General features: G+C 48.1%; 1 protein-coding gene across 7 annotated transcripts in view; it reads left to right on the forward strand.

Moving 5' to 3' along the window:
• Nucleotides 1-14,951, forward strand: part of LOC106609323 (signal peptide, CUB and EGF-like domain-containing protein 1) — a 108,117-nt gene that overhangs the window by 43,067 nt on the left and 50,099 nt on the right. The window lies entirely within an intron of this gene.

A 14,951-nucleotide genomic window follows, 5' to 3' on the forward strand; every position in this document is an offset into this window, starting at 1 on the left:
GTTGGTTGGTTGGTTGGTTGGTTGGTTGGTTGGTTGGTTGGTTGGTTGGTTAGTTAGTTAGTTAGTTGATTGGTTGATTGGTTGGTTGAGTCATTTGTTTGTTCACTCACTTACTCACTCACTCAATCACTCATGCGCACACACACACGCTGACTCACTCAATAACTCATGCACTCACTCACTCACTCACTCACTCACTCACTCACTCACTCACTCACTCACTCACTCACTCACTCACTCACTCACTCACTCACTCACTCACTCACTCACTCACTCACTCACTCACTCACTCACAACCTTTATATCACTGGTGGAGAATAAGTAAGGAACTGTATAAGGCCAGTGGAGCAACTGCATTACACTGTGGTTCAATAGGTCTTTATTGACCATGTCACTGTTGTTGGCGCCCCTCAACACTGATAATTTCACTTACAGTAGAAAGATAGCAGGTTAGCTAACAGCAGTCAGGCATTCTGTAGTTTAGTGGTCACCAACCAGTCGATCGCGATCTTCAAGGCATTCCTAGTCGATCACCAAATATTTCTGTAGAAAAGCCAACGATAAAGACTTGCGCTCCTTTTTTGTTGTTGAGCTGTTGGCGGTAGGTGCACTTCAAATCAAATCAAACTTTATTTGTCACATGCGCCGAATACAAGTGTTGACCCTACTGTGAAATACTTACTTACAAGCCCTTAACCAACAGTGCAGTTCAAGAAAGAGTTAAGAAAATATTTACCAAATAAACTAAAGTAAAAAAGAATAAAAAGTAGCACAATAACATAACAATAACGATAACAATAAGCTATATACAGGGGGTACCGGTACCGAGTCAGTGTGCGGGGGTACAGGTTAGAGGTCATTTGTACATGTAGGTAGGGGTGAAGTGACTGCATAGATAATAAACAGCAAGTAGCAAGTAGCAGCAGTGTACAAATCAAATGGGGGGGCCAATGTATATAATCCGGTGGCCATTTGATTAATTGTTCAGCAGTCTTATGGCTTGGGGGTAGAAGCTGTTGAGGAGCCTTTTGGCCCTAGAAAACAGTCTATGACTTTGGTGACTGGAGTCTCTGACAATTTTATGGGCTTTCCTCTGACACCACCTATTATATAGGTCCTTGCAGGATTGCAGGAAGCTTGGCCCCAGGGATGTACTGGGCCGTACACACTACCCTCTGTAGCGCCTTACGGTCAGATGCCGAGCAGGCAGTTGGATGCTCTCGATGGTGCAGCTTTCAAACCTTTTGAGGATCTGGGGACCCATTCCAAATCTTTTCAGTCTCCTGAAGGGGAAAAGGTTTTGTCGTGCCCTCTTCACGACTGTCTTGGTGTGTTTGCACCATTGTTAGTGATGTGGACACCAAGGAACTTGAAACTCTCGACCCGCTCCACTGCAGCCCCGTTGATGTTAATGGGAGCCTGTTCGGCCCGCCTTTTCCTGTAGTCCACGATCAGCTCCTTTGTCTTGCTCACATTGAGGGAGAGGTTGTTGTCCTGGCACCACACTGCCAGTTCTCTAACCTCCTCCCTATAGGCTGTCTCGTTGTTGTCGGTGACCAGGCCTACCACTGTTGTGTCGTCAGCAAACTTAATGATAGTGTTGGACTCGTGTTTGGCCACGCAGTCGTTGGTGAACAGGGAGTACAGGAGGGGACTAAGTACACACCCCTGAGGGGCCCCAATGTTGAGGATCAGCGTGGCAGACGTGTTGTTGCCTACCCTTACCACCTTCAGGCGGCCCGTCAGGAAGTCCAGGATCCAGTTGCAGAGGGAGGTGTTTAGTCCCAGGGTCCTTAGCTTAGTGATGAGCTTCGTTGGCACTATGGTGTTAAACGCTGAGCTGTAGTCAATGAATAGCATTCTCACATAGGTGTTCCTTTTGTCCAGGTGTGAAAGGACAGTGTGGAGTGCGATTGATTCAGAAGCCCTGCCCACCGGGTACGCAAAGAGTTCCCATTTTTAACTTTTTAATTCGTCTGAAAAGACAACCTCCACCTACCTGGCGGGCCGGGAGATTTGTGGCTGTTTGCGTTTTTATTCAGCACTATCAACACTGTTGTGTGCTTCTCTGTACTTCCACTCGCGCTGCAGCTGCAATGAATTAGTAGCCAAGTGTATCGATGGCCCTGCGTTTTTTATTATTATTAGCAGCTCGACGTGTCTATTTTGATATCGAGGAATATTTCACTTTCCCTGGTCATAGAAACAACATACATTTGTGCATGAGGCAGATGCAGAGCGATGCGAGTTTCACCATCAGGTGGAAGAAGGTGTCCCCTCTCTCTGGTCAGTCTCTCCGGAGGAAAGGAAGGAGAGAGCAGGGACCGTGAGAGGCGGACCTTCTGCTGATTTCTCCCTCCTTCCGCTGAGACTAATGCCGTGTTCAAAACAACTGGGAACTCGGGAACTATGACATCTCCGACTTCAGTGCGTTCAAGACAACTGGGAACTCCGATTAAAACGAGATCTGACTGGGAATCATTTTGAAAGGTCATCTTTCTAGAGCTACAACTTTCCGACCTGAAGATCACTGATGTCATCATTTTACCTCGTTTTTTCCCCCGAGTTCTCAGTTGTTGTGAAAGCACCCTGACCATCAGATACCGGTACCATCAGTCCAGTAAATAAAAAAATATAATTATTTGCTAATTATTTCAATTTGTGCTCTGCTGTGCCTCGCAAGTGCTACACCAACTGATCTATTTTGTTATCAAAGCTCCATTTTCTAAATATAATATGGTTTGAGAAGAACAATATTGTCAGGGCAGACATATAGCCAATATGTTGTGATAATGTATCTGGCTTACTGCACAAACCTCATTCCTACACAAGTCTTTTTATTAGGTTAATGTTACATTTTTTAAGTCATGTTTAAAACAAATCTGAGCGGTAGATCTCAGCTTGCTTTTTGACTGTGAAAGTGGTCTTGAGTCAGAAAAAGCTGGTGACCACTGCTGTAGTTAATAACACAGGACAGCTTTTGTTTGGTCCAGTCCACAACTGGACTTCCCCAGGTAGTCTTGAGGCTTTCTGCCTTCCTCGTGTGTTGAAGGAGAGGGGGAATTTATTCTGCCCTGCATTGGGGGATTGGGGTGGAGGGAGAGTTGGGGGATTGGGGTGGAGGGAGAGTTGGGGGATTGGGATGGAGGGAGAGTTGGGGGATTGGGATGGAGGGAGAGTTGGGGGATTGGGGTGGAGGGAGAGTTGGGGGATTGGGGTGGAGGGAGAGTTGGGGGATTGGGATGGAGGGAGATTTGGGGGATTGGGATGAAGGGAGAGTTGGGGGATTGGGGTGGAGGGAGAGTTGGGGGATTGGGGTGGAGGGAGAGTTGGGGGATTGGGGTGGAGGGAGAGTTGGGGGATTGGGGTGGAGGGGTGGAGGGAGAGTTGGGGGATTGGGATGGAGGGAGAGTTGGGGGATTGGGGTGGAGGGAGAGTTGGGGGATTGGGGTGGAGGGAGAGTTGGGGAGAGTTGGGGGATTGGGGTGGAGGGAGAGTTGGGGGATTGGGGTGGAGGGAGAGTTGGGGGATTGGGATGGAGGGAGAGTTGGGGGATTGGGGTGGAGGGAGAGTTGGGGGATTGGGATGGAGGGAGAGTTGGGGGATTGGGGTGGAGGGAGAGTTGGGGGATTGGGATGGAGGGAGAGTTGGGGGATTGGGGTGGAGGGAGAGTTGGGGGATTGGGATGGAGGGAGAGTTGGGGGATTGGGGTGGAGGGAGAGTTGGGGGATTGGGGTGGAGGGAGAGTTGGGGGATTGGGATGGAGGGAGAGTTGGGGGATTGGGATGGAGGGAGAGTTGGGGGATTGGGGTGGAGGGAGAGTTGGGGGATTGGGATGGAGGCACATTTGGGAGATTGGGGTGGAGGGAGAGTTGGGGGATTGGGATGGAGGGAACGGGGGAATGGAGAAAAGGGAAAAATAAACACAGGAGACAAACACAGTTGAGTCAACCAATGGAAGTGTGTTTATTTGAAGTTGTGTGAGGAGAGGAAGCAGACAGAGGGAGGCTGCTGTTGCTGTGCTCACACGCACACACATACATGCGCGCGCGCGCACACACACACTCTCTTTATGATGGAAGAATTGTCACTTTAAACAAACAAAGGCAGGAAATGTGAGGTGAAGGGAACTCTTAAATGACGGCCCCAAGGGTCCTGCTGAACTCTCTTAACTAGTGGGAACCCTTCTATCTGACTACTGTCATCATCAATTAGTTCCTATAGTATCAAACCATACATAGACTTCACTTACAACTAAACACACTTAACTTTGTCTCCCTTTCAAGGTCTGTAGATTACTGTAGGAAAATGGTGTGTGTGTGTGTGTGTGTGTGTGTGTGTGTGTGTGTGTGTGTGTGTGTGTGTGTGTGTGTGTGTGTGTGTGTGTGTGTGTGTGTGTGTGTGTGTGTGTGTGTGTGTGTCTGAATCCCTCAGGTTGCTCTGTCAGATAAGTGGTCCTGAGAGTGCAGCCATTGAGAATAATCTAGGATCGAGAGGGGGCAGTGTTTGTGCTTTGTATTAACCCCCCCACACACACACACACACACACACACACACACACACACACACACACACACACACACACACACACACACACACACACACACACACATACTCTAGCAAACATCCTGGTGGGACAGTGGGATCCTGGAACCTGCTGTGTGTGTGTGTGTGTGTGTGTGTGTGTGTGTGTGTGTGTGTGTGTGTGTGTGTGCGCACGCGGTATGGGGGTGGGGGAGCGGAGTTTGGGGATGAATGGTGTGGGAGGAGTGTGTGCGATGGGGCTTGGTGTGACAGAGAGGCGGGTATGTCAGTCACTCAGACAGACAGGTCAGGTCGAGCTCTCTGTCTCCTTATGCTGGAGACAAATCACACGGCTAAGAGTTGGGGACGAGACTCCCAAGTTTATGTCTGTGAACTTGGTATGAGATCAGTTCAGAGTGAGTTTAGTTTCCTGTGTGATGATGCGTGTGTCTGTGTCAGTGTGTTTTTTTCATGTGTGTGTGGGGGTTTTCTTCATTGTGTAAGGTTCTAGGAAATAAAGACAGGGTGAGTGGCCGGAGAAAGATTGAGATAAGATGTCTCTGAAAGCACACGTAGACCAGAATTGTTCTCATTCAATCACACGTTTGACAGTGTCTTTTGTCCCACGTTGAGTCAATGGGAAAAGGGTTCAGTGTTTTCAGGCTACAGGGTTTTCCTCAGTCCCGCCTGGTTTTGTATGGCTGCAGACCTTTCCTTGAACTGCACTGAATCCAAGGATAATCTGTCCAGGTGGATCTCAATGTTTACACACACACACACACACACACACACACACACACACACACACACACACACACACACACACACACACACACACACACACACACACACACACACACACAGCCGGACATCAGAGCGGGGTCGAGGTGCTGAAAGTAACTGGGCACAGGCTAACACACTGACCACACGCCGCCTCCCTCTCAAACACAAACTCTTCCTCCATTTTATAAATACTTTGTTTAAATATTATTCCAGTTCGTGTAAAGGCTTTGACGGGGACCTCTAATGATTTGGTTGTGAGTTTCTCTCTCTCTCTCTCTCTCTCTCTCTCTCTCTCTCTCTCTCTCTCTCTCTCTCCCCCTCTCTCTTTCATTTCTCTCTCTCTCTCTCTCTCTCTCTCTCTCTCTCTTTATCTATCTTTCTCTCTCTTTATCTCTCTCTCTCTCTCTTTATCTCTCTCTCTCTCTTTATCTCTCTCTCTCTCTCTCTCTCTCTGGGGGTAAATATGAGTTGTTATTTACTTCGGAAGACTGTCCATTTGACATTTTTTCTCTTCTCCTGCCATGTTCGCTGTATTTTTAGGCAAGAGTTTGTCTTGGGTGAGTCAAAATGTTTTACGAGTGTGAGTGTGACTGACCCGGTGTGTGTGTGTGTGTGTGTGTGTGTGTGTGTGTGTGTGTGTGTGTGTGTGTGTGTGTGTGTGTGTGTGTGTGTGTGTGTGTGTGTGTGTGGAGTTAGTTACAACCGTCAGAGCTACAGCGGAATGGACGCCACAACATCTCCATACTGTCCACACACACACACACACACACACACACACACACACCGTACTTCCTCTTGTAATTCAAGTAATCCAGGTTATGGAAGGTTCCTGACCCAAATGGCAGTTACAACTGTAGCCTGATTCCAGATCTGTTTGTGCTATCTTGCCAACTTCAATGACCATAGGAGCAAGACAGTACAAACAGATCTGGCACCAGGTTAGTAAAGCTCTTGTTCCCTTAACAGAGATGAACAGCTGGACCCTGTTAAATTGAACTGAACAACCAGCTTCCTGCCCTCCTCTCCACCCAGTCACTATCTGGATGTAAACTTAGTTCCACTAATGCAACAGCAGAGGAGAGGCCCTGTGTTACTGGTGGTATTACTGGCAGTCCCAATTGGTCCTTTTATTATGACATCACAGTCCTGAAGGACTGACAGGAATCACTAATATCACCTTTGCTTTCGCCTGAGCCTCCACTTCCCACGAGAGAGAGAGAGAGAGAGAGAGAGAGAGAGAGAGAGAGAGAGAGAGAGAGAGAGAGAGAGAGAGAGAGAGAGAGAGAGAGAGAGAGAGAGAGAGAGAGAGAGAGAGAGAGAGAGAGAGAGAGAGAGAGAGAGAGAGAGAGAGAGAGAGAGAGAGAGAGAGAGAAAGTGTCTGTGCTCTCTCTTGTATTTGAGGAAGAGATTGGGGAGGGTTATTGGAATAGGGCAGTGCTCAGTTTGAAGGACATCAATGCAGCGCGTTGAAGAAAAGCACTCATTGAAATTCATGGCTTAGGACCTATAGCATTGTGGTTGCAGTCAGCCAGTGAAAGAGAGAGAGAGAGTGTGAGAGAGAGAGAGTCTGACAGATTTCAATTAAAATGGCATTTACAAGAGCACGGACGGAAAGAGAAGAGAGGAGGGGTGTGTGTGTGTTGTGTGTGTGGTGTGTGGTTTTTCCTCCAACGAGCCTGCAGTTTTTAGTTGAAGGGACAAGGGCGCCTTAATGCTTGCTACCAAGTTGGCTACAGCCGTCCATGTATCTACCTATAGATGCCTACATCTTCCATTCCATACGACAAAGCACCAATTGTGGTTGATTTAAACCAGTCAAATCGTCTCAGTGGTTTATGCTGTATGATTGACAGTCCGTTTAACAAATAACTCTCCTATACAGTAGTGAGGATAGTTGCTCCGTACATCTTAAAAGCCACTATGTAAGAGATGGAATCTTCAAGTTAGTCTTCAAACAGAATTTTTCTCTGACATCAGAACCTACCCAGCTACAGAGAGAGGACGAATCAGGCATCTAGAGAGGCTCTTTGAAGAGGAACTTTAGCCTAGCTCTAATAGTTGTATAAATTGTTGCAGCGAGGCTTTGAACGTCCTTCCTGTTTGATATTACATCGCAGCCTTTAAAGGGTTTATTTAAAAGGGTCCTTTTAAGTGGAAGCTTTATGGGCGGCTGTGCTGTGTGATCACCACTCAGGGCAGAGGAGTACAAACACACTGGTCCTCACCACGCGCACACACACACACACACACTCAGACGCATTTCCACGGGACAGTGATGACTGGCGACTCTCGAAAGAGATGCAGAACAACAGCTCATCCCCGTCAGATCTCAGAGGACCCCTCTCTCTTCAGGCAGCTCCTCTGTGTGTCCTGGACTCCTCATGGTGTTGTGACTGAGGCAGCCCTGGCGAGACAGAGAGATCAGCCTCTCAGTCTCTCTGACTGGCATCCAACCTGCCACAAAAACACCACCATTCGACCTGAGGCACGAAAATAGGCCTCTCTGTCTCATATTCTGTCTCTCTCTCTCTGTCTCTCACTCTCTCTGTCTTCCACCTACTGTCTCTGTCTACTTCTTTTTTTCTCTCTGCCCCTCCCCCCTCTCTTTCCCTTTCTCCTCCCTCTTTCTTACTCTTTCACCTCCTCCATCTCTCTCTCTCCCTACATTCCCTCTCCTCTCTCTCAACATCTCTGTCTCCCCCGCTCTCTCATATTTGTCCTCCAGTCCAACACTTGACATGTTCTGCTGGTTGTCCAGGCTGTATTAACAGGGCTGTATTAACAGGGCTGTATTAACAGGGCTGTGACATGTTTGGACCTGGCATTGGGCTCCTGAGAGCTCCAGAGAGCGGAGCGGAGGCTGGGGACTGGGGAGGGTTGGGTCGGTTACGGGCCCTGTCTTGACCCACTACAGTACTACTACCTCCTCTCCTCTTCTTCCCTACAGTACTACTACCTCCTCTCCTTCAGTACAGTACTACTACCTCCTCTCCTTCAGTACAGTGCTACTACCTCCTCTCCTCTTCTTCCCTACAGTACTACTACCTCCTCTCCTTCAGTACAGTACTACTACCTCCTCTCCTTCAGTACAGTACTACTACCTCCTCTCCTCTCCTTCAGTACAGTACTACTACCTCCTCTCCTCTCCTTCAGTACAGTACTACTACCTCCTCTCCTTCAGTACAGTACTACTACCTCCTCTCCTCTCCTTCAGTACAGTACTACTACCTCCTCTCCTCTCCTTCAGTACAGTACTACTACCTCCTCTCCTCTCCTTCAGTACAGTACTACTACCTCCTCTCCTCTCCTTCAGTACAGTACTACTACCTCTCCTCTCCTTCACTACAGTACTACTACCTCCTCTCCTCTTCTTCCCTACAGTACTACTACCTCCTCTCCTTCAGTACAGTACTACTACCTCCTCTCCTCTTCTTCACTACAGTACTACTACCTCCTCTCCTTCAGTACAGTACTACTACCTCCTCTCCTCTTCTTCCCTACAGTACTACTACCTCTCCTCTCCTTCACTACAGTACTACTACCTCCTCTCGTCTTCTTCACAACAGTACTACTACTTCCTCTCCTCTCCACCACTACAGTACTACTACCTCCCCTCCTCTCCTTCACTACAGTACTACTACCTCCTCTCCTCTTCTTCACAACAGTACTACTACTTCCTCTCCTCTCCACCACTACAGTACTACTACCTCCCCTCCTCTCCTTCAGTACAGTACTACTACCTCCTCTCCTCTTCTTCACTACAGTACTACTACCTCTCCTCTTCTTCACTACAGTACTACTACCTCCTCTCCTCTCCTTCAGTACAGTACTACTACCTCCCCTCCTCTCCTTCAGTACAGTGCTAATACCTCCCCTCCTCTTCTTCAGTACAGTACTAATACCTCCTCTCCTCTCCTTCAGTACAGTACTAATATCTCCTCTCCTTCAGTGCAGTACTACTACCTCCTCTCCTCTCCTTAATACAGTACTACTACCTCCTCTCCTTCAGTACAGTACTAATACCTCCTCTCCTCTCCTTCAGCACAGTACTAATACCTCCCCTCCTCTCCTTCAGTACAGTACTACCACCTCCTCTCCTCTCCTTCAGTACAGTACTAATACCTCCTTTCCTCTCCTTCAGTACAGTACTACTACCTCCCCTCCTCTCCTTCAGTACAGTGCTAATACCTCCCCTCCTCTTCTTCAGTACAGTACTAATACCTCCTCTCCTCTCCTTCAGTACAGTACTACTAACTCTCCTCTTCTTCACTACAGTACTACTACCTCCTCTCCTTCAGGACAGTACTACTACCTCCTCTCCTCCACTACAGTACTACTACCTCCTCTCCTCCACTACAGTACTACTACCTCCTCTCCTCCACTACAGTACTACTACCTCTCCTCTTCTTCACTGCAGTACTAATACCTCCTCTCTTTCAGTACAGTACTACTACCTCCTCTCCTCTCCTCCACTACAGTAGTACTACCCCCTCTCCTCTCCACCCCTACAGTACTACTACCTCCTCTCCTCTCCACCACTACAGTACTACTTCCACCTCTCCTCTCCACCACTACAGTACTACCACCTCCTCTCCTCTCCACCACTACAGTACTACTACCTCCTCTCCTCTCCAGCACTACAGTAGTACTACCTCCTCTCCTCTTCACCACTACAGTACTACTACCTCCTCTCCTCTCCTCTCCACCACTACAGTACTACTACCTCCTCTCCTCTCTACCACTACAGTACTACTACCTCCTCTCCTCTCCACCACTACAGTACTACTACCTCCTCTCCTCTCCACCACTACAGTACTACTACCTCCTCTCCTCTACACCACTACAGTACTTCTACCTCTTCTCCTTTACACCACTACAGTACTACTACCTCCTCTCCTCTCCACCACTACATTACCTCTACCTCCTCTCCTCTCCTTCACTACAGTACGACTGCCTCCTATCCACCACTACAGTACTACTTCCTTCTCTCCACCACTACAGTACTATTACCTCCTCTCCTCTCCACAACTACAGTACTACCACCTCTCCTCTCCTCCTCTACAGTACTACTACCTTCTCTCCACCACTACAGTACTACTACCTCCTCTCCTTCACTACAGTACTACTACCTCCTCTCCACCACTACAGTACTACTACCTCCTCTCCTTCACTACAGTACTACTACCTCCTCTCCTTCACTACAGTACTACTACCTCCTCTCCTTCACTACAGTACTACTACCTCCTCTCCTCCACTACAGTACTACTACCTCCTCTGCTCCACTACAGTACTACTACCTCCTCTCCTCTTCTCCAGTACAGTACTACTACCAACTCTCCTTCACTACAGTACTACTACCTCCTCTCCTCCTCTACAGTACTACTACCTCCTCTCCTTCACTACAGTACTACTACCTCCTATCCTCCACTGCAGTACTACTACCTCCTCTCCTCCACTACAGTACTACTACCTCCTCTCCTCCACTACAGTTCTACTACCTCCTCTCCTCCACTACAGTACTACTACCTCCTCTCCTCCACGACAGTACTACTACCTCCTCTCCTCCACTACAGTACTACTACCTCCTCTCCTCCACTACAGTACTACTACCTCCTCTCCTCCACTACAGTACTACTACCTCCTCTCCTCCACTACAGTACTACTACCTCCTCTCCTTCACTACAGTACTACTACCTCCTCTCCTCTTCTCCAGTACAGTACTACTACCTCCTCTCCTCCACTACAGTACTACTACCTCCTCTCCTCTTCTCCAGTACAGTACTACTACCTCCTCTCCTCCACTACAGTACGACTACCTCCTCTCCTCCACTACAGTACGACTACCTCCTCTCCTCCACTACAGTACTACTACCTCCTCTCCTCCACTACAGTACTACTACCTCCTCTCCTCCACTACAGTACTACTACCTCCTCTCCTCCACTACAGTACTACTACCTCCTCTCCTCCACTACAGTACTACTACCTCCTCTCCTCCACTACAGTACTACTACCTCCTCTCCTTCACTACAGTACTACTACCTCCTCTCCTCCACTACAGTACTACTACCTCCTCTCCTTCACTACAGTACTACTACCTCCTCTTCTCCAGTACAGTACTACTACCTCCTCTCCTCTTCTCCAGTACAGTACTACTACCTCCTCTCCTCTTCTCCAGTACAGTACTACTACCTCCTCTCCTCTTCTCCAGTACAGTACTACTACCTCCTCTCCTCTTCTCCAGTACAGTACTACTACCTCCTCTCCTCTTCTCCAGTACAGTACTACTACCTCCTCTCCTTCACTACAGTACTACTACCTCCTCTCCTCCACTACAGTACTACTACCTCCTCTCCTTCACTACAGTACTACTACCTCCTCTCCTCCACTACAGTACTACTACCTCCTCTCCTCCACTACAGTACTACTACCTCCTCTCCTCCACTACAGTACTACTACCTCCTCTCCTTCACTACAGTACTACTACCTCCTCTCCTCCACTACAGTACTACTACCTCCTCTCCTTCACTACAGTACTACTACCTCCTCTTCTCCAGTACAGTACTACTACCTCCTCTCCTCTTCTCCAGTACAGTACTACTACCTCCTCTCCTCCACTACAGTACTACTACCTCCTCTCCTCTTCTCCAGTACAGTACTACTACCTCCTCTCCTCTTCTCCAGTACAGTACTACTACCTCCTCTCCTCTTCTCCAGTACAGTACTACTACCTCCTCTCCTTCACTACAGTACTACTACCTCCTCTCCTCCACTACAGTACTACTACCTCCTCTCCTCCACTACAGTACTACTACCTCCTCTCCTCCACTACAGTACTACTACCTCCTCTCCTCCACTACAGTACTACTACCTCCTCTCCTTCACTACAGTACTACTACCTCCTCTCCTTCACTACAGTACTACTACCTCCTCTCCTGGACCCACTGACCTCCCCAGTCAAAACAATGAGCCCAGGGAGGTGGAATGGAACAGTCAGCCCAACTCTCAACTCAACCTTTACCGTTTCACTTCCAGCTCTTTTCTGTTCCATACTCGCTGAGATATGTTTCTCTCTCTGTCTGTCTCCATCTGTTTCTCTCTGTCTCAGGCTTTACCCTTTTTCTGTCTCATTCCCTCTTCTCCCTCTCTGTCTGTTCTTTCTCTGTCTCTGTCTCTATCTCTCTCTCTCTCCCCCCCCCCCGTCATTGACGTTTAGCACAAACTGAGTTCGTCAGAGCTCGGGAACGTTTATCAACCCGTAACATTGGACTTCAGGTTTGATAACTAAACATTTCAGTTGCCTCCCTCACAGGCCTTCCTATAGCCAGCCATCTCATCACATTGTACCTATAGAGAGGCCAGCGGAGCTCAAGGCCCAGGTGGCCCCCGGCTCTGTTTGCTGTTTCAGGACAGATTGTGCTGAGTTCAGGGGTCCCTCTCCACCTTCTTCCTCTCCCAGGTTTATTTGACTTCTCCCAGGTTTAAATTGACTATAGATGAAGTTGTACACACTGCTTTCTTATGAATTTCGTTTTTAAAACAGACACAGTGCATATTTTGTCAACTGTTGCGATGTTGAGGTGGCCGTAGATATTCCTATTTCCACAAGGAAACGTTTCCTAACCTAACCGATTCAAGTTTATTTTCAGTGCATTTAAAGAATAACTCAAATGTGAAATGCGTACACTTGCATAAGCCAAAATACATTATTGTACAGGAACAAGTCTAACTTTATATTTCACGCTACATATATGAACATTTAGCATTATTGGTTACATTTTTTCACAGTGTCGCCTAAACGCCTTCGATGAGTAGAGAATCTTTCAGATTGAGACTTTAGAAAGGAGATGCTTGAGGACAGTAGTGTTCGATTTGTCTGTAAAAGGGGCTCCTAGCACCCCTATCTAAGGAGGTACTTTGGACCCCTAATGAGACACATGAAGGGCCCCCAGGGACTGTTACTCTCACCACACCACAGAGAGAAAACCAGAGAGGGCTACCCAGTGCTCTTTGAGAGCTTTGGAGAGGACCAGGATGTAGTGGAGGGGGTGTCTGGGGAGGGGGGCGGACGAGGGGGACGATGGTGTTGTCTTTGTAAATGTTCCTTGTGAGAGAATGCATTCCGTGGGTATTGAAGTCCCAGTGATGTTTTCTTTAGAGGAGGACCCATTCCCCCTCTCTCTTCATCCTCTTAGTGAACTCCCCCTCTCCATCCATCTCTCTTTTCTCTGCCCGACATGTCACCTTCATGATTTTGATGAAAAATATCGTTTTTTTTTTTTAAGAACATCAAGGTGTCTAAGTAACTTTGATGTAGTCGCCCACGCTCATACTTACACTCACTCACACACACTCACACACACAAGACATTCATCATCTGATCCCTGCTCCCGACTGGGAGAGATTCCAAAATATTCTCAAAAGTTCAGTGTAACCTGTCCAGAACCTTCCCAGACCCTAATGATATCTTCGGCTGCGTTTTCCTGCCCCACTCCTCTCTAGAGAGTCCTGGCCCCCAAAGTCTCTTCTGTTCTCCCCCCTCATCTCCCCTCTAATGAAGATTTAAGTACTGGGGCGTGCCGGGCTGCTGTGTAAATCAATGGGCCGGGGCTGAAGCCACATCAAACTGGTGGGACGTACAGCCACTAGGACTGAAAGAACAGAACCTCAGATCACCACTGAACTGTGGAGGGGGGAGAGGAGGAATGTGTAGATCCGTTAAATGAACACTTGGCTTAATTGATCCTGGCATATGCTCTCTAACTGGGACTTGTATGTGTCTGTGTGTGCATGCGTGCGTGACTGTGTGCAAGAAATTGTGCGTATGTGGATATGTGTCTAGGAGCGGCTCTAATGTGTAATCCATAACGTCCCCTGACCCTCAGTGCGCTCAGGCGCGAAGTCAGAGAGCATGAAACCGGCTTTGTGCAATTAGGGAAGGAAAACATTGGGATCCACGGCCTCCGTTTGATAAGCCCCCGTCCCTCCCTCCCTCTCACACACACACACACACACACACACACACACACACACACACACACACACACACACACACACACACACACACACACACACACACACAGAGAGAGAGGAGAGAAGTGTGATTGTAGAATGACTTATGTGTATGACTTTCACAGAGTTAACGGTCCTCAGCTTTGTCCGGCCAGGGCTAACGGCGACCCCTCTGAGCTATCAGAGAGGATGGAATGGGAGGCAGGAACGTTTAACACCTTTATTTTGCTCATATAAATCTCACAGCACATCACCCTCGAGGAGTCTGTAGTGTGTTTGTGATGGAGGGGGAACTTCACCCCCTTCATTGTTGTGAATGAGGATGTTTAAATAGGCCTTCTCCCATCAGCCCACTCTCTGTTAGTCCAACTGGCTACTGTCAGGCTCGTAACCCATCAGTCAATCAGTCAGACATGGTTATGACCCCCATCAATAGGGTTTCAAAATTCAGGGAACTTTCAGTAAATTCCCTGGTTTTCCAGCAATCACGGTTGGAGGACTCCCGGAATAAGCAGGAAATACAAAACCCTCCAACCAGGATTTCTGGAAAACCATACCTATTGATGTTTACTAGCATGGCTCATTCTCCTCTGTCACATGGGGCTGTAGGATGAGCCAAATCAGACAGTCATCT

This window comes from Salmo salar, chromosome ssa07 (assembly GCF_905237065.1).
Source record: "Salmo salar chromosome ssa07, Ssal_v3.1, whole genome shotgun sequence".
NCBI classification, from domain to species: Eukaryota; Metazoa; Chordata; class Actinopteri; order Salmoniformes; family Salmonidae; genus Salmo; species Salmo salar.